Source organism: Thermobia domestica, chromosome 11 (assembly GCF_964235325.1).
Source record: "Thermobia domestica chromosome 11, izTheDome1.hap1.1, whole genome shotgun sequence".
Taxonomy (NCBI): domain Eukaryota; kingdom Metazoa; phylum Arthropoda; class Insecta; order Zygentoma; family Lepismatidae; genus Thermobia; species Thermobia domestica.
In genome coordinates, this window is record NC_137464.1 from 33,241,648 (window position 1) to 33,269,010 (window position 27,363).

Sequence of the window (27,363 nt, forward strand, 5' to 3'; positions counted from 1 at the left end):
CGTCATAAATAAGCTGAATAACCTTGAAGATGAATGAATATTTCAATAATAAAAGAAGATCTGATGCATGAACGGTCGTAAAGAAAAAGTTTTAAAAAAAGTTCAATTTATTGATGAAGAAAGAAATCAATGGCGTGATGCGTAAAGGCGGTGTACGTCAATTACATTTGCGTGTGTATTAATTATTATATTGTTACTAACCGTAAAAATCCAATATGCTATACACGTGAGATTCGTTAATTTAAAATAGAAAATTTTGTTCTAACTTCAACTGTTTCAATATTTATAGACCGATAGAGGTAGTCATGGAAATAGTAGTTATAAATAAGAAAAATGAAATGAAATCTTTGAGTTTTACGTCCCACGGTTATGCCGGTTAGGCTAAAGGAGACGGTGATTATGAGAAATGAATGAAATGGTGGAATGAAGAAAGTGGGAGGAAACGGGAGAACCCCGAGAAAACCCACGCACACGGTGTTTGTCCACCACAAAGTTCACTTGGCGGGAGCTGGGATCGAACCCGGGACCCCAAGCACCAGAGGTGAACGCTCTACCACTGAGCCACCGCGGCCCCAGTTATAAATAAGAGTTTTATGCAGAAAGTACTCTTATATCTCAGGAAAGAGACTTTCACTAATTTGGAATTCCTGATAATCCGTATGCTGATGTACAGTTTTTAGTTTCGAGCAAGAATAGGAGACAAGAAAGTCTCGCGATATTCTTTTAAAAAAAGTCAAATTCGATATTTCAATTGATTTAAATAAACATTTTATGGTCGGTCCCCTACATGCTGAAAAATAATCTTTGGACAGATTATAAAATTTAAGGTTTTTGTAAAGAATCTCCAAAGGTAGGAATCTAATTTATCTCCTACTCCTACACCTTCAAGGAAGATTAATATATTGAAGAATTAAAACCGAAAATTGCTAATTTCTTGGAAACAGGTCAAAGGGATTGTTTGTTTGTGTGTGTGTGTGTGTTTGTGTGTTTGTGTGTGTGTGTGTGTGTGTGTGTGTGTGTGTGTGTGTGTGTGTGTGTGTGTGTGTGTGTGTGTGTGTGTGTCATAACTCAATATTTCATTAACAACCCTATAATGTGGTACAAGTTTATTTTTCTCTGAAATGGCCAGAAAACGTTTACTTTCGGAGTTAAGTTGTGTACGGATGATTTTCTCAAATGTGAGTCAAGCCATTTTGTTGATATTTCATAAAAAAAAAAAGTTTATTTAACAATCTTACAAAAAAGAATTGGCCAATCTACAGCAGAGTTTTAATATTTCTTAATTTCGTGCACCCACAGGGAATCGATCCCATTATTACCCTCTTTTTATGATGTTAACTATTCCGCTACAAACTAGATCTAATATTATTTTGTGTATCTGATCCTTGAGGTACGCGACTGAAGCAAAGGTACCTTGGAACAAGTCAGCAAGTAGTGTTTTACTTCCTTCTTAGAAAATAATAGTAAAACTAAATTATATTATGAGGGGGACAAACGAGTAAAGAGAAGTTGTGAATTCCAATGTTTAAGATAACACCAAAAAAAATTCCTCTGCACGAATATATTGTTTTTTAAAGAGTTTTTTCCGAATATAGTGTATAAAAATTGAGTTAGGCTAGTTGAATGTTGCAACGAGAAAATGAAGATAAGTACAGAGAAGTTTCTATGTCCTTTTGTAGATACACATCTAAAAAATGAGAAAATAATAAATAGGTCGCGTGATATTTTATTCTTGACTAGAATATAGATCTTCGAGTCCATAATTACAGCTGAGAATGCGAATCTCCTCATCGAATCTGGGTCCAAGATTCAAATTATGGATAGGAATCTGGATCTGAGATTAGAATCCAGATCCAATCTGGGATCTCGTCGGTTCCGGAATATCCGGATCCCAAATTTTCTGGTCATCCCTATTCTGCACGAATGTTTACACCGTCTTGTTTTGCAGAAAATATATCCACCAAGCAAATACTATAATACTTATAGTTTTGATCGTCTGCCCATTCAGCTTAGTTGTGCAGACAACTCAGTCTTAATTAGGAACCAGAAGTAAGCATGAGTCCGAAACGTGAATAAATGCATTTAAACATTATGAAAATACTTGTTTCCGCAAATCCTTCGGTTTTTCTTCAAATTGTCTGCTCGCTAGGACATCTCTTGGCGTCAGATAGGAGGCAGCACAACAAGCGACGGGGTTTAACACGGAGCTCCTCCGTGGCTAAGCGGTTAGCGTACGCGCCTTTGGCGTGGGAGGCCCGGGTTCGATTACCGGCGGGAGCTCATGTGGTTCGGATTCCACGTTAATCAGTAGGTCCATGTCTCATATAGACTCGCTGCTGAACGGGACGTTAAACTCAAAATCAACTCAACTCAAGGGTTTAACACGATAGAGAATCATCATTAAGTAGCGTGACTGAGATGTTTTGCGTTTATAGTAAGTATTGTCACCTAGTTCTTTACGCAACCTGTTACTTTTAAAATGTTTTGGAACTATTCACAAACAAGTATTTTTCACATTCACATTAGCGTTACTGACCAGACAAATTCAGAAAGTAGATATGATCAGAAAGTAATGTTACAAAGCCTACAGTGAAACGTGTTTATATTATTTCATACAACCAATACAGCCAACGGACAGTACATGCATTAGGTTATTTTTGGACATAGTCTCCATATCGGTTGAGGCACCTGTCGCATCGTGGGATGAGTTTGAAGATTCCCTCCTGGTAACAATCCTGTCCTTGCGTGTTCAGCCATACGTCGAACTCATCAGGAACAAACTTTCCGGTACCGGTACTGCAGAATATCATGCACAATGTGACGGACGCATCCGAACTACATTCCCAATTCTGCCATCAGATGTCGTTACAGCTCACAGATGACGAGAAGAACCCTAGCAGTAGTGTGACGTAAGTATGGGCTCGCCCACTTTTCGCACAGGGGTTTCAAATGACACCACGGAATAGCACACAAATGACTACCCGGAGTAGCAGACGACATCTAAGTACAGACCACACCTCAAAAACCGAAAATGGACTTGACCATGTCATTGACCTTTCCCCGCTACCCCTGTTTTAGGGTTCTTCTCCTCATCTGTGAGCTGTACGTGATCCTCCTGTTGTTCTGAGACAGCTCCTCCATGAGATCTGTGTTCAAATCTGTTGATGCCGTGCTGTGTCGGCCACTACACTCCTCGTCGTTGACGTTTTCTCTACCAGCCGCAAACTTTCGACACCATTCTGCGACGTGTTGACGAGACATTACAGTTTCTCCTTAAACCTCTACCAGCTGCAGTTACATGTCTTGCCCACAGAAATCGAATAACTGAGTGGACTTCTTCGCGAGACCAGTTTTCCAAACGAGTCGCAATTTGTGTTTACATATAACTAACGCTGTAGATGGCGGGTGGTTGAAACTCTGCATAGTTGCTAACTCCATGTATTAAAATTATCGCACACTCCTTGTTCCTTTACAACAGACGATACTCCAGAAATATCGGCCTTGTAACCTGATCCTCTGTCATATTTACAAAACGTAGAATATTCAAAGTATACAGTAAAACGAATTCTTATGACACTGAATGAAGGAATACCTTGAAACACAAGCCCAGAAGTGAACGGCTTAAAAGTGCAAATAATAAACAACTTGAAAAACAAACAGTGAAGTTTATACTGAAAAAGCAATCGGACCCCTTATTGATATGGTTTAAAATTTTGGGGAAAGCTATTCTCCAGTAAATAAAATAATAATAAGAAAGAAAAACATAATGACGTTAAACAAAAAGTTTAGAGGAGCAAAATTTAAGTCGAGGCTACTGTACAAATGTTCTATTTCGAAAATTTGTGCTTTTTCATCCTTTATTTGACTTCTGAAACACAAACAAAACCAGATATATCGTACGAAATCGACGAAACTGATCCAATCTTAACCAAACTTAATGTGGTGGTAGACGTTGATAGAGTTGAGTTGATTTTGAGTTTAACGTCCCTTTCAGTAGCGAGACTGTGTAAAACGGGACCTACTGATTAACGTGGAATCCGAACTACATGGTCTCCCGCCGGGAATCGAACTCTGCTCTTCCACGCCAAACGCGCGTACGCTAACCGCGTAGCCAAGAAGGAGCTCTAGACCTTGATGGAGATAGTAAGAATATAGAATACATTGTTAAGCAGGCCTTTGGTTTCCGAGTTGTGGGTTATCGAAGTTAGGATTTGAGATTAGCGAAATTATCACCTAAAAAACTAATTGCTATTTAGAACAAAATACTAGAAACAAAGTTATCAAGTGTTAATTTAAGGCCTAAGAAAGCAAATAATAGGACGATTGATTAGTTATGATTGTAATTGCAGCTGGCTATAAAAATCAATGAAAGATGAATTTTGTTTGTATGGGGAAACTGACAAGTTTCAAATTGAATAATAATTTAAGCACGAACTTAATACTTTGTTAGCGCATGGATATTACATTTCAAATGATAAATCGGGGAGAGTGTGTGTCGCAGTTGAAAATTTTGGCATAAGAATACTTCTGTGGAAGGTAACACTGTTCAACACTGAATTTCTTTCCTGTAAACTAATAGGTGATTCTTAAAGATTTTTTTCTGCTGAATCTGAAAATAATATCCATTTTTGCGTATCAGGTCTCAGTTACTGGAAAAATGGGGAAATGTAGTTAAAATTTTCTATTTTGTGGAACTATTTCGGGGAAATATATATTTTAAAAACTTTATTATAATAATGTTTTATATGTATATATTTCAGACACTATACATTATTCATACATCTTGATGTATAAAATGCAAGCCTTTATTAATATAAAACGCATGACTACCCCTTCTCACACACAAAAGGTAAAGAAATTTGGCGGAAAAAGTGGAAAATTGGACGTCGGAAAGAAATTTCCCCACATAGACCTGGCAACACCGGATGACGGTGAAACAACTGACTATCAATATTTACTTTTTGCTTGTTGGTGTGGTGAGCTTTATTTCCTCTTGAATGCTATAGCAGACAAAGAACATTGAAAGGTGTGTTTTTGTGACCCGTAACGGGTAGATGTTTCATTGTAAAGTAGTTAACATTTGGAAACGTTTGGTATTGTGAAATTAAGTGTTACAATTTTGAAAATGCCTAGGAAATGTAAGAATCATCGTGACAATTTCTGTTATGTGTGTGGGCGAATAACTCCAAAACAGAAACTCACCAAGATAACGCCTATTGTTAAGAAAGCATACGAACTGTATTTCTCATCAAAGGTCGACGTAGGGAAGCCCTGGGCACCGAAATTTTGTTGTAAATCCTGTGCTGTGAATCTAAGGGGGTGGTTACGTGGTTCTCATAAGTGTATGCCATTTGCTACACCAATGTTATGGTTTGAATCACATGATCACTTACATGACTGTTACTTTTGTCTTTCAAATGTAAAGGGAATAACGTCCAAAGGTAAAAAGTCGGTTCAATACCCAAATCTACAATCAGCTAGAAGACCCATCCCACATGGCGAAGGTTTTCCTGTGCCTGTGCCGCCAGCAGTATGGACAGTAGACAGTAGTGATGATGAGAATGAATGTTGTGTGAGTAGTGAGAATGAAGATCCTACATACAGTGAACGTGTCACAGAACCACATTTGATAACTCAAGAGGAACTGAACGACCTTGTTAGAGACTTGAACTTACCCAAACAAAAAGCTGAGCTTCTAGCTTCAAGACTGCAAGGTTGGAACCTTCTTCAAAAAGGAACCAAAGTTACATTCTACCGTGAAAGACAACATGACTTTCTTAAATTTTACAGCAGTAGTGATGACTGCATATATTGTACTGACGTTGTAGGACTGATGCAGGCATTACAAATACCGTATAAAATTGATGAGTGGCGGTTATTCTTGGACTCGTCGAAAGCAAGCATGAAGTGTGTTCTCCTCCACAACGGTAATACTTACCCTTCGATTCCAATTGGATATTCCGTAAACCTGAAGGAAACTTACCAAAATTTGAAACTCCTTTTGCAAAAAGTGAGGTATGATGAGCATAAGTGGAACATATGTGGGGACCTGAAGGTGATTGGTTTGGTGTTAGGGTTACAGTTAGGCTACACAAAGTACTGCTGTTTTCTTTGTGAGTGGGACAGTAGAGCCAGGGAAATGCACTACATACAACGAGAATGGCCTACCCGTGCATCCCTCACTCCTGGAGTTAAGAATGTGAAAGAGAAACCTCTTGTAGACCCCAAGAAGATTTTTTTGCCTCCCCTCCACATTAAATTAGGGCTTATGAAGGTATTTGTTAAAGGGTTGGAAAAGGAAGGACAAGGATTTAAGTATATTCAGACAAAGTTCCCAAACATCTCAGATGCTAAACTAAAAGAAGGTGTGTTCATTGGTCCCCAGATACGCCAATTGATGAAAGATGACGTATTCGATGGAAAACTAACTGAAGTGGAGAGGAAAACCTGGAATTCTCTTAAGAGTGTTTCAGAAAACTTTTTAGGAAACAACAAAAGTGCGAACTATGCGCAACTAGTTGAGGAGTTGTTGTCAAACTTACACACTATGGGGTGCAATATGTCGCTGAAAGTGCATTTTCTACATAGTCACCTGTCTTTCTTTCCCGAAAACCTAGGAGATGTGTCTGATGAGCATGGTGAGAGGTTTCATCAATCAATTCAGATCCTGGAGCAGCGATACAAAGGGAAATCTGGTGTTTCAATGCTCGCAGACTACTGCTGGACATTGGCCCGTGATACTGTCCCCACATCACACAAGAGGAAATCTTCGTAGGTATTTCGTTTCTTACGATGTCTCAATCTATCTCTACGTTTTAATCAAAAGATGACTTTTGTTTGGGTGGCAATGTATAAAGGCATTTCAAATCCAAATGTGGAATTTTAGTGTTTTTTAAACTTTATTTTAGTTTATTGTTAATGAAAAACTCCATGAAATACTAATGTATAAGCATTCTTTTATCTTTGTGATATCCAGATATGCCATGCTTACATTTTTTTTAAAAAATGGTTTCTATTGTACATAAAAGTAATAATATTATTAAAATGCATAAATTCACCAAATATAGAGTTTGATTCTAACTTTCATTTAAACATTTCTCAAAAGGTAGACCTGATACAGCATATCTGACTTCAGATTCGTGATCAGCAGGTCAGAAACCATAAAGAACACCTACTTTCGTTTTGGAAAGAAAAAAAAAGTTAAAATTTGTAGAACAGTGAATTTGCCAATGCAGTTTGTACTTTGCAGAATAAACATTTCACGCAAAAAGTACCATTTACACCGATTTGTATTGTTCACAACATCGAGACACACTTACTAGATTCTTTATTATAATATGAATTATAATACAATGAGACTGTATAAATTATAATAGTATAAGATCATTAATTTTTTTTTTTATATATTTTAATACAGTACTATCAAAGTATTGGCAATTGATGTTGACTTGTACAAACTGTCTCAAAATTGATTTTATCTTATGAAAAATAAGATTGTCGCAGAAAGTCTAAACTTATAGACCAACTGAATGACAAACAGTTTTAAATTCTAAAATTACGCACCACACTCCATGGAGCTCTGACAAATCAGTGTGTCGCAACACACCGGTTCGGAAAGCATGTACTTAAATCCATCGAAAGTTATTGGGCTTTAATAGTGAAGAGTGGAAAGGCTGCTTCATCCTTAGAAAGGCTTCAAAAACATGGCTAACACTTAGCAAAAATTTGATAGCACAGGCGAAGAAGAAAGTCTGGAAATTCAACCAATAAGTGAAAGAAAAGTCTAACGTAAATATATATCTATCCTGTTATATCCAATTTAGTAATATAATAATTTCCGTTAACTTGAAAACAAAACTTTAATTTCACATCAAACACCATACAGAACTTTCGTGTCCGGCTCTTATATGGACATTTCAGGGTTGTTACCCTGACTGGAAACACTGAAGAGTTTCGATCGTTGGCTTTCGAACTTGGAATTTCCCATCATCACATGTGCGTGTATCTCAATACCAATGACCTTTATCGTATTGAATATAACACTGTCATTATTGTACTAAAGAAAAACTTTCTCAGCGTTCTTCTTGCAATCAATTGTCATTTTTTCTTGCTTATTGTATGGTAATATTTCATCGGAAGAATTAGCCTCTCGTATTGTATAGAGTTAAACTTAAACAAAAACGCACACATACAGACACACAGAGAGAGAAAGTATAAAATCCAATACATGTTTCATCAAATGATTTGTAACATTTAGTGTACGAGTCAGTGCCGTGCCGTGGAGAGGGCGGGCGGGACGACGGCTTCGGGCGCCGAAGTAAGGGGGCGCAAATTGGGTGAAAAAAAAATAAAAGAAGGTAAGAAAAAGAGAGGGAAAAATTACCTAGACTATTTTAGACCAACAGCATACTTTTCAATCTTATATTTAATTTGACCAGGGAGATTTTTACTCTTTGCGTTCCTAGACATTTGCTAAAAGCGCCCCACCTATATCTAAAATGGAAGGAGAAAAGTAATAAAAAGTGCTCAAAATCAAGAAAAAGTAGGGTTTATTTTTGAAACTTTTCTTATGCTTCGCGGCTCGCAGCTGGTCTGTTGACCTCACTCATATCTATGGGGGCGCCGTCATATACTCTCGCCCCGGGCGCTGATTTTCCACGGCACGGCATTGGTATGAGTCTCTATATGTCGCTACGAATAAATGAGACCTAAAGGAAAAGTAAATCTTGAAACACTTCCGGTAGAAACCGAAACAAGAGAATGATAGGCCTAATAATATTATTATTTCAAAATTTTAAAAATATAATTTTCTTTCGGTGGTCATATAGGAAACTTAGTCACGCGGAATTTTTTTAACAGCAAGAAAAGTTTGTTTCAATAGATAAACTTGATTCTGAATGATTTTGTTCACTGATATAAAGTAAGTAAACAAAGCATTAATCTCTACTCCCCAGAAGATTCTCAACAAAAAGATTCGTCTCAGCATCGGTTTCTCTAGGAACATGCTGCTATTAGTCACCTAATTTCCATCACCAGTTTCTGTTTCATCGCAAGTACAAGCAAATTCCGAAATTTGCATTCAGGGTCACTTTCCATGGATGATTGACAGGCTTCCAGAACAGGACCATGTAGAGGACCATTTTCGCAAGGCATCAATCACTGACCTGGATTCCATTTAGAAGTGACCAAGGAGCATCGAGCAACAGAAACCCTGCAGAACAAAAGCCTACAGCTTCTCAGCCGTTCTGTCCAGTTTCACTTTTTGTATTGAACTGCCAAAGTAATTTACAAAGCCATGGACAAATAACTCACTAGCTAGACGTCCAGTGGCGGATTCGGAGGGGCGATCGGGGCGATTACCCCCCACCCAGAAGAGAAAACTTTCTTATTTTATATAAAAATAAAATCCATCCCAGAGTTTGGAGCTCTTAAAAGTAGCTCTAAGTAGCAGTATTACAACCCACCGCTCCCCCTCCCTCCCAGAAGTCCGTCCTGGATCCGCCACCGCAGACGTCCATCTTTGCCTTCGCACAAGCTAAATTCATGTTTTTCATTCTTTCGTTCAAATCTTAAGATACAAACTTTTGAGTATATTTGGTGCTCGAGGTCCGGGTTTGATTCGCTGTGAGAAAGCATTAAACGCATCACAGTGGTTCGGACTCTAGTTTAAATTCTAGGTTCACGCCTCATGTAGCTTCACTAACGAAAAGGGGCGTTAAAAGTTCAACAAAAAACAGCTATATAAACTATTTTACACATATCTTCAATATTTTGATCATTTCAAAATCCTTAGTTGTCAGTCTGACGAAGTGCAGAGGTCTCCTAAAATAGGTAAAGTGTAATTCAAATTGACACCAACTTTGCACTCCGTTTCTTTTCAAAGTTTTTGTATGTAACACAATCAATCATTAGTGTGATACTAATTATATTTCTCGAGTAGTAGTTTGTAAAGCCTACGTCCTGGCCGGAATAAAAAAAAAAGAAAAAAAAGTAGCTTCTCGGGAGATCAGAGAAGTCAAGGAAAGATGATACTGGGGTTGGTTCAAGGAAAGATTATACTGGGGTTGATCCAAAGAAAAATTATACTGGGGTTGATCCAAGGAAACATGATACTGGGGTTGATCCAAGGATATTCATCAAATACTGTTGGTATTGTGGCGTCCACTCAGCCTGGTGAGGATAATTGGGGAACTATTTGAAAGAAAGGAGTAGCACACGCGGATCTAGAAAGCCAATATTAAAGGCGAGGTAGGCCGATGTGCTGACCAAACATTATGTCGAAATGCATGAGCGCCATAAGCCGGATGGTAAGCCTTAGCCCATATGGGCTGTTGCACCAAGAGTTTAGTCTAGTATTATGTAAAATTTAACAGACTTTATAAAAATGCTTTCAAAACATATTGGAACTATTAAGTTTTGAAGAATAAATAAAATTTTAAGTCCAAGAACCAAATTGCTGTCTTACTTGGTCAGTAATGCCACCTGTACGATAATTTGATTTGAAGCCTGTATATCGCTGTCAAAGTAGCAGTTGTTTATCTGCAGTATGTATGCTGTAAACGTCATATTAAAATATCATTAACCTTTTTCAGATTTTTCTTTTACCCAACGATAAACACTTTTAACATATTTCTATCTTTCTCTTTATTCGCAAGCCAAAATCAACTTTGTTATAATTCTCAGTTATATTCTAGATGTCCGAAATACCATTTTAAAATTTAGACTGTTTTAATGAAATTAAGAGGTACGGTGAGTTGCCGTCTGGAAAGTTTGATTTCTGGGTCTGCATCACTGCAATTCGATTGTAAGTCAGTTTGCAGTTTTTATTATTATTATTATTCTTTATGTGTATGTATGTGTATGAGATTACTCGATGCATCTAGAGCTATTTATTTATTCAGATTTCATGTTCAATTAGTTTGTGCTTTGCTCATTTGCTATTCTTACTTCTTCCTTAGTCTAAGAAGAAAATTTAATATAGCTTTAACTTCAAAATGACTAAACACTTTTAAAAATTAAGATATTAAAATACGTATAAACATATCGGAAAAATAACTGATTTTTTTTAAAATTTCGAAAACCATTTTCGTTTATGTTTCTCTAATATTAACTTCCTAGAGCTTTTACATTTCGAATACTCATCTTTGAACCAAAGCTTACACGTGCGAGCAGCGATTATTCGTGATGTTACTGTGTTTATTCTACTTCATAAGCTAAGTTTGTTCCACCGTTCCATCATCATATGTTTACATTTTGAGGAACACTCACTGAGCTTGTAAAGTTCAAGGTACATTACAAACAATATATACAAATAAGTAAACATATAATGTTTCTCTTGCAAGAGATCTTTCTTCCGTATACACAGAAATACAGACTAACGTGCGTTAAAATTAACTTTTGGGGTCAAAAGGGGCAAATAATAAATGAATGGGGAAATCATAACGCTGAACTGGATATACAAGCTATGATGTGAAGACACCCAAGATGAGTGGGTCACATTTCTCGTATGGGAAACTTGTGTGGGGTGTAAAGGTTTCAGGGTATAAAACATTTGGGTAAAATACCTCTGGGTAAATGTAAAGAAAGATGGAAATATCTTGTTAAATAAGATATTCAAGGTGTAAAATATACCAATTTAAACTGGATTGGTTGGCAAGGATATGATTCAATATCGTTCCTTTGTTTCTGCGGCCATGAACATTCAGTTATCTTAAACCATAACCTTAGTTAAATTACTGCTATAAATCATACTGATATATTGCCGAATCTTCCAAAATGTGTTCCTTTTAGTTTAACTTCGTACGATTATGCTCCAAGGCTAAGGGAGATGTCGTTAATGACAATGAGCGAAATGGTAGAGTAAAGAAAGTGGCAGGAAACGGAAGCCCGAGAAAACCCACCCACATGGTGTTTGTTCCCCACAAAGCCCACTTAGCGCGAGTTGGATCGAACCAAGGACACAATGCATCAGAGGTGAGCACCCTACCACTAACCCATCCCAAAATGTTTTGTGAGTGTAGTTAACTACAATTTACTACATTGCTGGCGAACATGGATATTTAGATAAAATCTATTTTCTCTAAAGTGTCAGGTACCGATTGAGCTTAAACTTTTAATCATCAAGTTAGGACGTTAGAAAAAACTTATTTTTGGAACTTTCAGTAGTTTATAACTCTGAAATGATGCGTTTTTCAGGTTAAAAATATTTTGATGACAAGAATGTACCGAAACTCCAACATGAAGCTACATTTCCACAGAAACTAGAAGAAATTTGTAAAACAGTTTCGACGTTCATGTTAAGCATTAATATCTGCAAAATACTAACTTACAGGTAACAAATTACTCAATATTAAATCCATTTATCTTAGTACCTACTAAAAACTAATATAAGTTTCATTGTGAAAAACACACCTTATATTTTATGAATTTTGAAATACAGACGAGAATACTGCAACATCTTTGTTCATATTTCAGACATAAGATTGAACATAAACAATATTGTTCAATAAAAATATAAACAATAAATATTGTTCAAGAAAGGTGGTCAACTACTTATATTTAAAAAGCTCTCCATTCTTATTTGTGTATAGGAAATTAAATTTGAACGAATGTGATTTCTTTGGGCAATTGAAATCTTTATTTAAAGGCAAAGTACAAAAATCCCCTACATTTGGTTACCTGAAAATGCATTTAAAAAATGTGTTATTTAAATTTTTTATTACTTTTTTAAGCTCATACTAATAACCAATTCTCTGATAATATTAACATTACATTGATTTAAAGACGCTAATTTACACAATTGAACAATTTAAATCTTCTGGAATGTATAACCATTTAATTTAAATAAACTCCTGCAATGAGCATTTTGTAGGTTGAAAATCAGCAAAAGCAAAAGACAAATTAGTAAGATTGCACACATCACAAAAGTAATATTTAATAAACTGAATACTTACTTTTAATGCAAAGTAGGGATCCATTTCGTAGAAAATATATTTGTTAATTAGAAACTTAAATTCAAGTGAAGCAAAGTAAGTTTCTTCTCCCTTTGTTTTCACAGTAAATTTGGCAGAGCGTATACGGTTACTGTGAAAGCAATTAAGTTCTCACAAGGTCATGAAACAACCTAAACTTCTTGTAAGACTTTTATTCATCTTTTCTTTTCTTTTTTTAGATCTTAGTTAAAAGACAATTAAATTGTGTTGTTAAAGACAGAAACCAATGGGCTCTGCAATGGGCAAGCATAACTGCAGACTTTTGTAACTATAAGCGCTAATTACTAGTTACAGGACTAACTTCCGCTTAGCAGCAAAAGCAAACACACTGGCTCTTTTTTGTCGATCAATTGTTCTGGAGCTATTTCCGTCTTAATGCAGGGAACAAACACCTCAATCAGCAGCTGCTAACGTTTCGAAAGTTCGATGCCTTTCACAATTTGTAACCTCCATTCCGTACTTTGTTATCATTATTCTATATTAATCAAAGTAAAGGTTATAAAGGTTCAGCTAATTAAAAAAAAAAATGCTTTTGAATGCACGATGACATTAATCTCAGGAAAAACAAGAAAATATAAACTGAAACCTTTTCAAATAGTTAAATGTCTAGCATTGAAATATATGTGATAACTGAATATATGAGAACCTTCCTCGTTACATTCTTCAGATACAAACCAAACTAATTATTAGGTAGTATGTTTGTTGGGATTTAAGTCCATTTCTAGCTCTAAAGCAATATAACATTATGGACTTGAATTTAATGTCAATGAGGAATTTGATGTCAATATTCATATACTAGTGGATTAGAGTGTAAAACCTTTTTCAGGCTCAGCCATCCTGAGAGAGGTTTTCCTCATTCACACCAAGCAAATGCCGGGATGGTACCTAACATATAAGTCCCAGGCCGCTTTCCTCCTTCCCCAATCCTTTCTTTCTTCCTTTTCCTCCGATAGTGTAATCGCCGAGTGACGTCATCCTTCATACGTGACCGGATGTCATTGATACCGAAATTAAAATCATAAAATCTAGTTCCTAAATGCTAAATCCATAGAATTCGATGAAGTTTCCAAACATCGGAAAGCAGTAATCTCAACTCTTTACTTTCTGCATTCTTTCCTTATTGACTCCCTTTCCTAGAGACATATAAAACTGAAATTTGTAAAAATCAGACGGCTAGATAGGTCAGTCAAATTAGAATTCGCTTATATGACTTAATTAGTAATTATTTTCTTCCCTCATAGGATTATTGTGTCTTCTTCATCAACATACTAAAAAGCCGTAATGATCCGTCTAAAAGTGTTAAGGCCGCCGTTTAAAAAAAAAAATATTCAAGAACATTTCGAACGAGACAGGAGAAGAGTCCGATAGTCAAGAAACATCATTTTGGAGATGAATGATGGCCATTAATTCGAATAATGTTTCAACATTCTGATAACACTAACAATTCTTAGGTATTCCTAAGTACAATTTACCGGAAAGTGACAATCATTCCTGGAAAGCGACGGGTCTTGGAAAAGAATTAAAACTATTTGACTTATAATTAATAATTCTAAGATTATTTTATTACTAGGGTTAAGGAGGGGTCTTTCTATCTCTTCATTGAATAAAAAGGCAAGGCGAAAATCCACATAAAGTTACAACATACGGAATTGGTTTATTCACATGAAGATCATTTAATGAAATATATTATAGATAATGTAAGCACTTATTGTTATTACAAGAAGTATTATTAAACACTGACGGAAATACTGTTTTAATGAAGTGCTAATACGAGGGTCCGTTTAATAAGTCTTTATAAAAAGAATTTTTAAAAAATCATTTTCGGTAGGTTTTTATCAGCATAATCTCCTTTTAACTCGACACATTTTTCTCAGCGTTTCTTCAACTTTTTTAAGCCTCCAAAAAGTAGGATTTCAGAAGGTTCTCAAAATAGGCATTATGCGATGACCTCCTCGTTCGATGTGAATCGTTTACCGTCGAGTCATTTTTTCAAGTTTGAAAATAAAACAAAGCCACTGGGAGCCAGATCTGGTAAGTACGGTGCATATTGCAGGGATTCGAATTTTAATTCCACAATTTTCGCCATCCAAACTTGTCTTGATGGAAGATATTTTTTCTTTGCCAAATAAGGACTTTCTTCTTAATTTCTTTTTTGAATTGGTACAATAACAATGCATAATATTCTCCATTTATCGTTTGTCCCTTTTCCAAGTAATCCATGTAGATGATTCCGCGTATATATCAAAAAACTATGGCCATCAGCTTGTCGGCCGATTTCGCCATTTTCTTCTTCGGAGTTGGATCGCCTTTAAAAACTCACTGTTTCGACTGTTTCTTTGTTTCTGGGGTGTAGTAGTGTATCTATGTCTCGTCCACTGTTATGTATCGTCTCAGAAACTCGTGGGATTGCGACGAAAGAAGCATCAAACCAGCCTCCGAATCGATCACAAAATTGCGTTTATTCTCTACTGAGACTAAACGCGCTAATCCTCTTGCCGAGTATTGTCAAACCCAATATTTTTCCTGCAAAATTGAGAACACTGTACCTTGTGATATACCTGTGGCCTCAACTGTTTCGCGCAGTTTGATTCGTCGATCAATCAAAACTAAATCGTGGATTTTGTCAATCGTTTCGGATGCAGTCTCTTCCACTAGACGTCCTGAACAATGTTCAATATTTGTGGATGTACGGCCACGTTTAAACTCAATTAACTAATTATAAACAGTCGCAAACACAGGAGCAGGTGTGTCATGAACTTGATGCAACTCAGTCTTGATCTCTTTTGGTGTTAAATCTTTAAACGTTTTAAATAGAAGTGTTTAATATAACCATAAGAAACTCATTTCTTTCCATTTTTCTAAATAAACACAAGTTTGTTTCTTCAATCGACTATGACAATGAAACCATCTGTTGGTTATAGCTGAAAATATAACAACAGTCTAGTGAAGAATGTCTCTTACTAAACACAAATCTTTTTCGACACTCAAATCTTTTTAGTGTCATCTTTCTGTTTTTCTAAGGACTTATCCAACAACTCTCATAAAATACATACGTGTTTGATAAACAATTTTAATGGTTATCACCTAATTTTATTGGCTTACTTTGTAAAAATAAAATGAGAAGAAATTCTTGGTTTTAATTCCCACGATTAGTATATGTCCTGTATGATAAAGGAGACGAATGATTGTAAAAGAATTGGTGGAATAAGAGTGTTGGAAGTAACAGAAAAACCCGAGAAAACCCACGACATAATGTTGTCTGCTACAAACTTTCGATTGCCTAGGATCTCATAAGTGGACCTTCACGTACCAGAGCTAAATCCTCTACCACTGAGTCAGCTTGTCCACCTGCATTGCCCTCCTATAAAATAGAAACTATGCAATATAGGCGTTCTAACAATGTGAAAACATATACAACCTATGTTTTCTGTTATTTACGGTTAACGCTTGAGAGTCTTTAGTTATGGGAACATTTTTTTCTTTAGGGCCCTAAGTAATATTTAGGAGTCAAGGAATTAGGAGCAGAAGGCTGAGAAGAATTATTGCTGATTTGTCTTGAAATTGAAGTTCTTCCACTGAGTAAACGTAGTGATTCGAAGAAACTTTTCACAGTAAATTAAAGAAATAATTATCTTGAATTATATATAAATAATTCAATGCTATATTTTCCTAACCATCTCCAATCTTGAACTATGTTTTCCATTTCACAGACAGGAATATTGAATTTTACTATAATAAAAATATATTATTCAAGAATACTCTTGCAAAATACTTTCCTATTCTAGAAAAAAAGTCCGCAAATTCTGTGAGTTAGGCATGTAGTGTAAGTTACAGCAAAAGACACGCACAGGTGGTAGAGAATCATGCAAGCGATGGCCCACTTTTTCAAGTGTTCAGCAGATCTTCACATTGTGGCTCTCCATGTTAAGTCTTTGGTATTCATCTTAACACATCTCATTGAATAATCAATTGGGTTTATGGTATTTTCAAAACAAATTGTTTTTCGAATGTATTAACATTTGAAAACTTGACATTTCGAACCTATTGACCATGGACTGAAATAGGCAAATTCATGTCAAAGTCAACCAAATTTTACAAATTGTGAATGAGAACGCAGAATTAGAAATTTTTAGTATATATGAAATTCGAAGTCACTTTAGATTATTCGTATATTTTGCCCCAAACACAGGGAGAATTAAATATTTTTAAAACTGAAATTCTATCTCTAAATTTGTCTGGTCTTAATATGTCTGTGTATTCTTATCCAAGGCAGGTGAGAGCTCTCCATTATTAAATGATTAATATAAGCACCTCCACCAGGAGAACTACGGGCTCTATTCCTGACGGGAGCTCAAGTGCTTCGAATCCCATGTTAAACTGTAGATTCCGTTTCATATAGCCTCGGTGCTGAAAAGGGACGTTAAATTGAATCAACCAACCAGCTCAATCCAGGTTCTATCCTATTTACGAGTATCTATATATAATATGGCTGAGCAGGTCCACTAGACTATAGGTAATATCAATAATGAATGCCTTGCTTCTCCCCTGTTGTTCTATAGGAACGATTCTCTACTCATTCCACCTACAAGTTCTGAGGAAATGTTTGGTGGATCAGGAAACTCTTGTATTCACCGATCCTGATGTTTTTGTAATTAAGAGTTGAATATTCTGATATTTCAGGTCAATGTATTAACTAACTTGTATCACATTTCATTATACGAGCAAAATAATGCTCTTATATTCAGGTAAAAATCAACGCAGCAATGGCTTAATACACTTTTAAATTTTGAACACAACTTACCGGTCTTATAAGAAAGGTAGGAATAAATTATAACCTCAACCATCACGCTCGTTGTCTGATTATAAAAATGTTTCCTTCTTCATTATTTATTTAGTTAGATGTTTGGTATCCAAATTTCTTGTTCTATCAACTTACCTGTATCTTTCTTCACTTGCTCAGTAGTATGGTTTAAAATTGATGGAACTCCTAAACTTGTAAATTGTTTCCTGTATGATTACAATAGGGCATTGTAAACCGATTATCGGTTGATGAACTGTATCAGAGAACAAGATAAAGTATTCTGTGAGAAGTAATCCTTAAACTCGACGTTATCTGATATCACTAATTATTTTACTATTCCCATAGTTTGATGATATAATTACCTAGGTATTTCGTTATTGAGGCTAAATATATCCAATCAATCATGTCAAAGTAAGTAGTGTCGAAACGCACCATTAACTACAATTATACGTGCCATACTGCGTGTATTATTCCATTCCTTAAACCAAAACTTCTCCATTTTCAAGGTTGTACTTGCTACTGCTGATAACTTCTAGTTGCCGCTTTGTGCACTAATGTGGAAATTACGATCTTTAAATGGTACCACAATAACTACTGCTTCCGTGTCAATTTAATTCGGTCCGCTCCTCATCCGACACTTAACTATTACCAATGTATTATGGCATTGGATTTCCTGTGTTCTAACTCATTCAATGAAAAGAACATATATTTGCACAAAACACTTACCATCCAAAGAATCCACATGTTATAGGTGTGTACTAATTTAGCGCAACACTAGTACACTTTTGTGCCTCGTGAAGTTTGATATTCTTCTATCTTGTCAACAATTTGACAAAGGGTCGTATCTCAAAATCTCACTTTTTCAGATATAAAGAAATAAATAATAATTACGTAGACAGGAAAGGAGTTGAATATGTAATAACTCGTCACCTATTCCAGATAACAATTATGTGGAATTATTGATCAATTATTGCATATTTAACTTTTTTTATCCTGTGTGGAATTATGTTTCTTTCATGTCTGAAAAAGTGAAATTTTGAGATACGACCCTTCATAAAGATGTTGACGATTTGAGTCCCAGTCCTAAAGCAATTAAGAGACACTGTTCTAAAGGAATTATGGAAAACTGGAAGTACGAAGTAAATTGGGGAAATAGATTCAGAATTAAGATTGGAGATTCTATGTATTCAACAATTGTGTATCAATCCTTTCAAGAATACTACTGGACATACCATTCAAAGATATTCACTTTCCACGTCAATTAACATTCACCAATATAAGGTATTTTAAGTTCTATAATACAAAAAAAAAGTCGTTTTAAATACATAAAGAATTAAGCGGAACGGAATAAATTAGTTATAATGGAGAAGAATTCTTGTGAACCGAACCAGCAGACAGCTTCCGTTCCCTCTACGAGTGCTAGTAATGTTGCCAATTCATAGGTTAAGAAAGTTACAACTGTAGTTGCGTGACAGGCCTATTCCAATATCTACATTTAGTGCAACGATTATATCAACTAGTATCATACAGCATTGTTCACATTTTGTTTTTGTTACTATTACAAAATAAGTGTTTTGTACAAGGGCAGGCTTCTTGATTCCCTGATGCCTTTACCTGAAAGAGGTACCACACCTCACATATGTGTCTCAGCTGTGAGGGATGAAGTAATACTTTCAAGTAAATTCCTCTGACCCTGTTTGTTTCTCCTTTGTGCTTCAGATCCAGCGTAGTTTCAGCACTCGAGAAACAAATTAACGAAAAATTAGCAGAATCAATTTGCTCCTTACCAATGACGACGGTCACACAAAGGCCTGCATTTGGAAGTACCCTTTCAGAACATTATTCCAAACGAAATGCTTGTCACTACAAAGTGTATATTGAATAGTAATCAGCAAACCTGAGTTCCTGTTAGCCTAGAATTACGAAATAAATATTATCGAATGCAGGACATTCTTTCAGAAAGAGTCTAATTTTTCACAGAACAGCAGAACATTTTTTTCTAAATTTTGAAACTGCTTTTTTTCTACCTTATAATTGTTTTGACGACGTTGAAGCTGACCTGTTTTAAACAGAAAAAGAAAACTTTTCTGGATCGCTGTTTAGACCATCTTCAATTCTGAAACAATAATAAGATTAATTTTAACTAGTGTTGCTCACGAGATGAGAAATTTCTCGTCTTGTCTTGGAGATGAGAAGTACATTTTAAAATTCGAGACAATGAGAAAGATGAGATAATTCTCATCTCGTTTTAAGAAGAGACAAGAAGTTTCTTGGGATTTATGGGAAAAACTGGTGCACTAAATGTGTAATAACACACTCTTCGTGGACGCGGAATGCTTTTCATAACTTCTAGATAAAATTCAGAAAAAATGAAGCTATAGATTTTATACATAAATTTACGAAATTAGACTAGCAAATTTCCGAAGCGAGACGAGAAACGCTCTCCGAGAATCGAGACGAGACAACCTTTTTCTCGTCTCGTGGGAAACATTAGTGATCACCACTTGGGTATGCTATTCACGTCACATTGGTTTGTGTGTTCAGTTATGTCTCGTTTTGCATATAAAAATGGAAGCAAACTCACTCTTCAGTTTTCGAAGAGTAACATGTTCGCACCGACTGAGCGCAGTATTAGCTATATAAAAACTAAAATAACCTATTGGTAAAAAAAATGGACTATGATTATGCGTTTTTCAAGAAGGAATTTCATACAAACATACGCACACACATTTAAAAAAAATCTATGTTGAAATATGCAACAGATTTTTTTCGTTATACAGAACTAGTACAATTTAAAACCTGCTACAGCACTATTTAAACAATCAAGCTCTCTTTTTATAGCAGAATGCTGAACATAGTTCCAATACACGTGATATCAGGTTCAATCCAGTGTGGAAAACACACCTCTTGAAGAAGTGAGCAATGGTTCAGGTACAATTGTGATATTAGATTATCTACTTTATATTTTCGGAGTTGATTAAACTAGTGATGATTTCGAGGCCCGAGGAGGTTACTATCTCTCACGAAGCTACGAAATTTCCCTCGGTGAATATCTCCGACAGTGCTTAGCGACTGTTATTAATATCAGTATTTTGTCAGTATTATTTTCATTCCACCTCGAAGAACGTGGTGTTATAATACGTGAGCTAGTACTACTGCTGAAAGAAGGGTTCCTGTGTACTCGCGCAAGCGTAACTGCTCGTCATGTGTTGGGCGAGCTGGATAGAAAATCTCAAGAGAGCTAGCATACAATATTTTTTGTTAACAATTCGGTATTTCAGGATGCAATTTATGTGAAATTACTGTTCTTCCAAACTGAAACTCGTTCTGGTCAGCTTTTCCTCATAAGTAATTCAAATTCAAATTTTTATTGCGTTATATTCTCAAAATATATGTTTTACCCTGTGATACATTAATTTGCATAAAATCAGTATGTAGAGTAAGCATTGTAATAATTTCAAATCAAATGTTAAAATGCATAATCTGCTATAATTAATTTTAGTATTTTGATTTCTGGGCTTTCGGCATCTATGTCCATTTAGCCCGTCACGTATGAGGGGTGAGATCCCTTGGAAATCACACTACCCGGGGAATTGGGGAGGGAGAAAGGAATGGGAAAGGAAAGAAGCAGTCTGGGAACAATGTTAGGTACCATCACGGCATTTGTTTGTTGTGAATGAGGAAAACCTTACTCAGGATGGCTGGCCTGAAAAAGTTTTTACACTTTTTTTGACCGAGTATTCCCACTGGGTATCGAACCCGGGACCACTCACCCCTGCTGTAATTGAAAATGCTATTACTGATACTTTATTGAGCTATCAATAGATAATACTTTCAGTAGAGATGCTATACTGAACTCAATGGTCCATTAATCTATTTAATTTATAAAATCGATATTTTAGCATGTTTTACTTTGCCTTCTTCAGATGAAACTAGATCTCGAGTCAAAATATTGGTAAAAGAACCGTAATATTTTATCCGGAGAAAGTGCTAACATGATAGTGTATTGATGATCATTAATTGGTTTTTGTTTCATAGTTTAGTGTACCTTTTCAGCATAGAGACTATATGAGACTTTGATCTACAGTTTAAGGTGGAATCCGAACCATCGTAATGAGTTCAAATTTCAAAATTCTCCCTCCAGGAAACGAACTCGAGCACGAAAGATGCACGTACTAGCCACTAGGTCAGCGGAAAGGGCTGATAAGTTAAGACTGTGAGATTAAGTACAAGAGTTCTAAAGTAGTTGTGTAAAGCACAGTAGGAGTTTTTTTTTTTTTTTTTCGAGGATTTTCCCCTTCACTCTTGAACAATTTCATCGCCAAACAATAGTGTCAATTCTTAATCCTGACGGGAAACAGCAGGCATCGTGTTTCATGAAAATTAGATTTTTCCACGAAAGTTTGCAACTAATCTTTGACTGATTAAATTCGAGCATAGGGACGCGTAAATGTATCACACAATATTTCACGAGAATTGGGTATTGCTTGGAAAATTTTTGTTTAACATAACTTATTTTAGATGAGATGAATTTAACCTATTAGCCATGATTGGTTTCAACACTAGACAATATACTTTATTGGGAACTCTTAGAAAAAAAAAACGTTAGGAGTGACAGATATGAGGTATTTTGTATTAATGTTACTTTTTCTTTTTTTTTTTTTTAAGAAAAACAAACTGGAGGGCAAACTCGTATCCTTATCCGTGACTAGAACCCTCCTTTCTACGTTCAATACCAAATCTATAAGGATACTGTTAGCTTGATGAACTTTTCGATATTATACTGTTCTTTCGTTTGTCCTAAATTCCACCAAATATTCCACAGTGATTCGTATGGTTTTATCACCGGTCTACTTTAGTCCATAAGCCATAGTCGTTACTCTTTAAATCAAAGATTTAATTTCATTTTAAAAAAAAAAGCTACATTCATTTTAAAACGGCTATTATTTAAATTTCATCTGCACCGGAACTTAATTTTATTGGTTATTTCATTTTTCTGTTTCAACTAGTACAAAAATGATAACGCGTTCATTTCGAATTCATGAAATTTCAGATTTTATCTTTTGTGCAAATTCCATCCAATCGTGGGATTCCGGGTTAGATTCCCGGTGGGAGAATCTTGAGGTATTTGGATTTCACCTTCAATTGAAGGACCACGTCTCATATAACCTCGATGCTTCAATTTCCTCTCACGGTAAAATCCTCTTATTCCGTAAGGTTCATATCATGTTACTTCAAAGACCACTTAGGTCATATTTAACCGTTTTCGGTTTTTGTGCTTCATATCAGATATTTTTTACGTTTGATTTTTTTTAAATAACCATACATCACATATACCATTGGAAAAATGATTCATTAACGGAGGAACTATAATAATATCAGTTTTTCGTTTCTCCAGCAAAACTTTTAAAATAAAAACTTGATTTGTGTTTGGAAACAAGCTCCTCAATTAAATCCACCTATATTTATAGAATATGCAGGTGTCGTACTAGGGATTAAAGCATTTACTTTGTCATTGTATCAATATTGTAAGCTCCTAGAATTGTTTTTAAAAATATTGTCTATGTACTTTGTATCAGGTTTAATGACTGTTTAGATATTGTATCAGAACCAAGAACTCGTCGGAAACACTAAATTAACTTCAATTGAGTCCTCAATATGTTTCATCAAATATACAGAGAACAACGTAGTGAGTTCGATTTAAAGATATCCACTGAACTTATTGCAAGAGAATGATGAGTCAGAAAATAAGAACATATCCTCTTTCCTAGTTTAATCTTACAGGAAAAAGAAAGACTCCTAAAAGAGGCGAACGGTTAGTAGAGTAGACTCATTTTAAAGATCCTGGATTCGATTCCGGTAAGGTGAATTCTCTATTAGCCTATTGGTTATTAATCTAAATAAGCCAATAGCAATTAATTAATAAGGCACTTTATCCAGAAAAAGATAGCTTTTATTGTAAGTTCAAAAGTAAATATAATTGACTATGGATAATACTTTGTAACTAAAACAAAACTTTTGAAAATGAGTGAGAAATGGTAATAAGATTTCAATAGATATTCCAAAAATGTCAATGTTTTAACTAAATAAACGTTTAAAAAACTGCAAGTTTTAAGGTCAACTTTTGTGAATTTTAGGGCCAATTTACAGGAATTTTAGTGTCATTTTATAGGTCACTTTTTAGAAAATTTTAGTTCAACAAAATCCGGGCCCTGCATATCATACTCAGAGAGACTTTGTGTACATACCTTCTGTCCATATCGGGCCCACTACCTCTCCTTTTGCAGGACGTCTTTCACTTAGGATCACCAAGACGACGGACAGAGGTTCTAACGAGAATTATCCTTAGCCTTACTGTAGTCTGGATTTTATTCAGAAGTCACTTCCTACGTTCAATTCAGCAGTTTTCTATCATTGAACCCGGCAGTATACTAAAGAATGCGGAATCCAGACAGGATGGTATGATCAGGACAGAGCAATGTACTCATAGAAAATACAGTAAAACTTCAATGGATCGTTCTCTCCAAGTATGATACAAACAATATATATGTCACTTATTCGCTGCTTTGTTCACATCTATGTTGGAGGTTCAAATACTTGCCCGAAGTGAGCGATTAGAATATTTTAATATGTAGTCGAGATTGATCACTTGTTAGTTTGATAGTATCGTAGATTGTTAAACTTAATGCTAAAAGAAACGCTTAACAATTTTGACAACTTAAATCAATGATGGTCAAACGGAGGCCCGTGGGCTGGATCGCTCTCATGGGTAAGTTTCATTTGGTCCCTCTCGAATAAAAACGAAAAGTGTGTGATATGTTACTTTTTTTAACGCTATACTTAACAAGAATAGCGTAACTGGCCATTAAAATACGCCGAAATCGAAACTTGACTTCCAACTTCGAAAATTCTTTCTTTTGAGCTTTCTATTATCAACCCCATTCTCCAAGCTGTCATTTTGATACTGGACCGATTTTTAGAAAAGTGCAGATTTCATAGAATTACTTTATGATGTTCATAACTTAGGCTTGACTAATCTAGCCTAGACATATGAAAGAAACAGCAGGGTGAATAGAAGAGAATAAATATTTACAAAATAGAATATAGTATCTTTTAAATTGCCAGCGTTGTGTGTTTATCTGTCCATTTATTTTAATTTACCTGGTCACTTAAGTATATTTCTTATTTTGTCCTTGTCCGAAGTATGTTGTGACTTGACTAGTCTAAGCGAATATACTCAAGAATATTGGTAGACACGTGCTTCGGTATTTTCTTGGAAACATCTTTTAGATCAATTTCTTTACAAATTGTGATAGAATTTTAGATAATTGGTCCTCTGGCCGAAATGATTCCTTCCCAAAATTTTGGGTCATTTTACCGGCGTATATATCAATGTATTGGGTTGGATAAAGGAAACTATCAGAATGCTATAATAATTAATGAAACGATGACCAAATGAAAGGAAACGGAATTACGGGCCTTGTGTTTCCCCCCACATGGTATGGAATTGAACATATGCTTTTCCATCAGAGTTGAGTTTTGTTCCACCAAGATACAAATGCATGTTCATATATTTGTATTTTATTTACCTATACAAATCGGTTTATTTTATACTCAAACTCTGTATTATAATCCTCGAACAGAACATTTATAATCGTTATATCCTTACCAATTTATAAATAGATATTGTACTTACCAATTAGATGGTAGCCTCGTCAAAGGTGCTTTTGGTTATATATGAAATATAGAATTGTTGACCTTGGCCTGGACTAGATAATGCGTTTTTTGTTCTATTTATTTCTAATTCAGGTTAGTAGGTCCAAATATATAGGTGATGTTTAGTATGTGCAAGTCTTTTCACGTCAATAGTAAACACAATACTTCACTAAATAATATTTCTTAGTCCGTGTTATGATCTTCCACACATGACCACTGCTGTAACAGGCAGTTCAATATAAACTTCCATGCAGACTACTCTGCCCCAAGACTGACCAGAACGTAACATGCGATTCACAAATAGAACCTACCTCTAGCGTAGACCAAGCAATGTGTGTAAGTTTTCAAGCTTCGTTACCATAGCAACCGTTAGCAACCAATAAGAAAGCACGTTGCTTTCGCATTGAGTTCTTTCTTTCTTGAAAGATTCAAAGCATCGATATGCAAGAAATGGTTGAGTCATGCGACTCTTTTTCTTTTCTCGTTTTTTTAAAAAAAGAACTTAGTGGGTAAACGATAAAAACAGAAAAAAGTTTTTTTTTTTTTTTTAAATCTCCGTAACAATATGTGTCAAAAGGGTGCAGTATATTCAAATTACCTAGCCAAGGTCGTATCAGAGAATTTGTTTTGCTCTAGATTTGTAACTTTCTTTTATCTATAAATTTAGCAATAAAATTCAGTGGTGTTGCAGTTCTAAATAGTTCAGTATAGAAATTGTTTCATAAATTAGTAGTGTATTTGCGTTAACTTTTTTCCTTCCTATTTAATGAAAAAGATTGTCACCGTGTTTGTTCTTGATAAAAGACTTACTTACTTTATTTTGATTTCTATTAATCTTACTGCAAGTAAATCTTAGAGTAATAAATAAACATGCTCCTAGAGTGATCTGAATGTTAGTTCACATAGAAATCACATAGAACTATGAGATCATAAATCCGACCCAGTTAAGTTTTTTTTTCTATCTTTTCACTTTCAAAGACCTGATTTCAGTCGTAGGTCATTGTCTGCAGTTGTAAAATAACCTAAAATTCCATAGAAAATCTCAATGACAACGGACTGAATGTTGATGTTCTCTACGTCTATCAGTGTTGACAGAAAGATTTGAAAAAAGGATTAAGATGAAAGGTAAAGACTGCCTCCCATTCAGTGATAGACTCAGGGGGTAAAAGTGAGGGGAACGAGGGAAGATGCCGTTACCCCACTTAAAAAAGTATCCCTTCACTTCCCAAAAATCACGATGGGCAAAGATAGGCACGGAGGACGAGATGACGTTCTGTGTCCCCCTACCTTTTCAAATACACTTTTACCCCTGGATAGATCGAATTGGCCCATAGGCAATAGGAAGTAAATATCCACATAGGGTGCCCACAGGCTGATTTTAAGACGCAGGTTGTGCCCGTGGGATTATTTGTGAGAACGATTTTTCATTGAAAATGGTACAATTAAACTGGACAAAAATGAGGAGCATAATGGTAAATTTGGGAGATAGCGTCCGAGCCCTTGGGGAGATTTAATCCCTTGACTCCACGATTTCCTGACTTGGCATATACAGTAAATTTAGCCAACAACACACTTCGGCCGCTTTTACCCTTACCGCCTATGCCATCATGACTACACTCTGTAAAGAAAAAATAGCGACACGTCAATTCTCAAGGTAACTTACACAGAAAACCATAGTTGAAGCCGGCTAGAAAAGGAATAGAAGGAAATTATGAGTGTGATAGTTCATTTGCATTATCTGTGACACCTATGGTGTACAACGGCGGTTACTAATTATTTATGTATCAGTAATATTCTCTCCAGATGGCACCTGAGAGTGTCTCGTAAGTTATTGGAGTGAGAATTCTGCATTGC

General features: G+C 35.5%; 1 protein-coding gene across 1 annotated transcript in view; it reads right to left on the bottom strand.

Annotated features, from left to right (window-relative positions):
• Nucleotides 1-25,785, bottom strand: part of LOC145664019 (uncharacterized) — a 223,370-nt gene extending 197,585 nt beyond the window's left edge. Inside the window, exon 1 of the mRNA XM_081730310.1 lies at nt 25,490-25,785. The gene's annotated coding sequence lies outside the window, so the exon portion shown is untranslated. The remainder of the gene's footprint in view (nt 1-25,489) is intronic.
• Between the last annotated feature and the right edge of the window lie 1,578 nt (nt 25,786-27,363).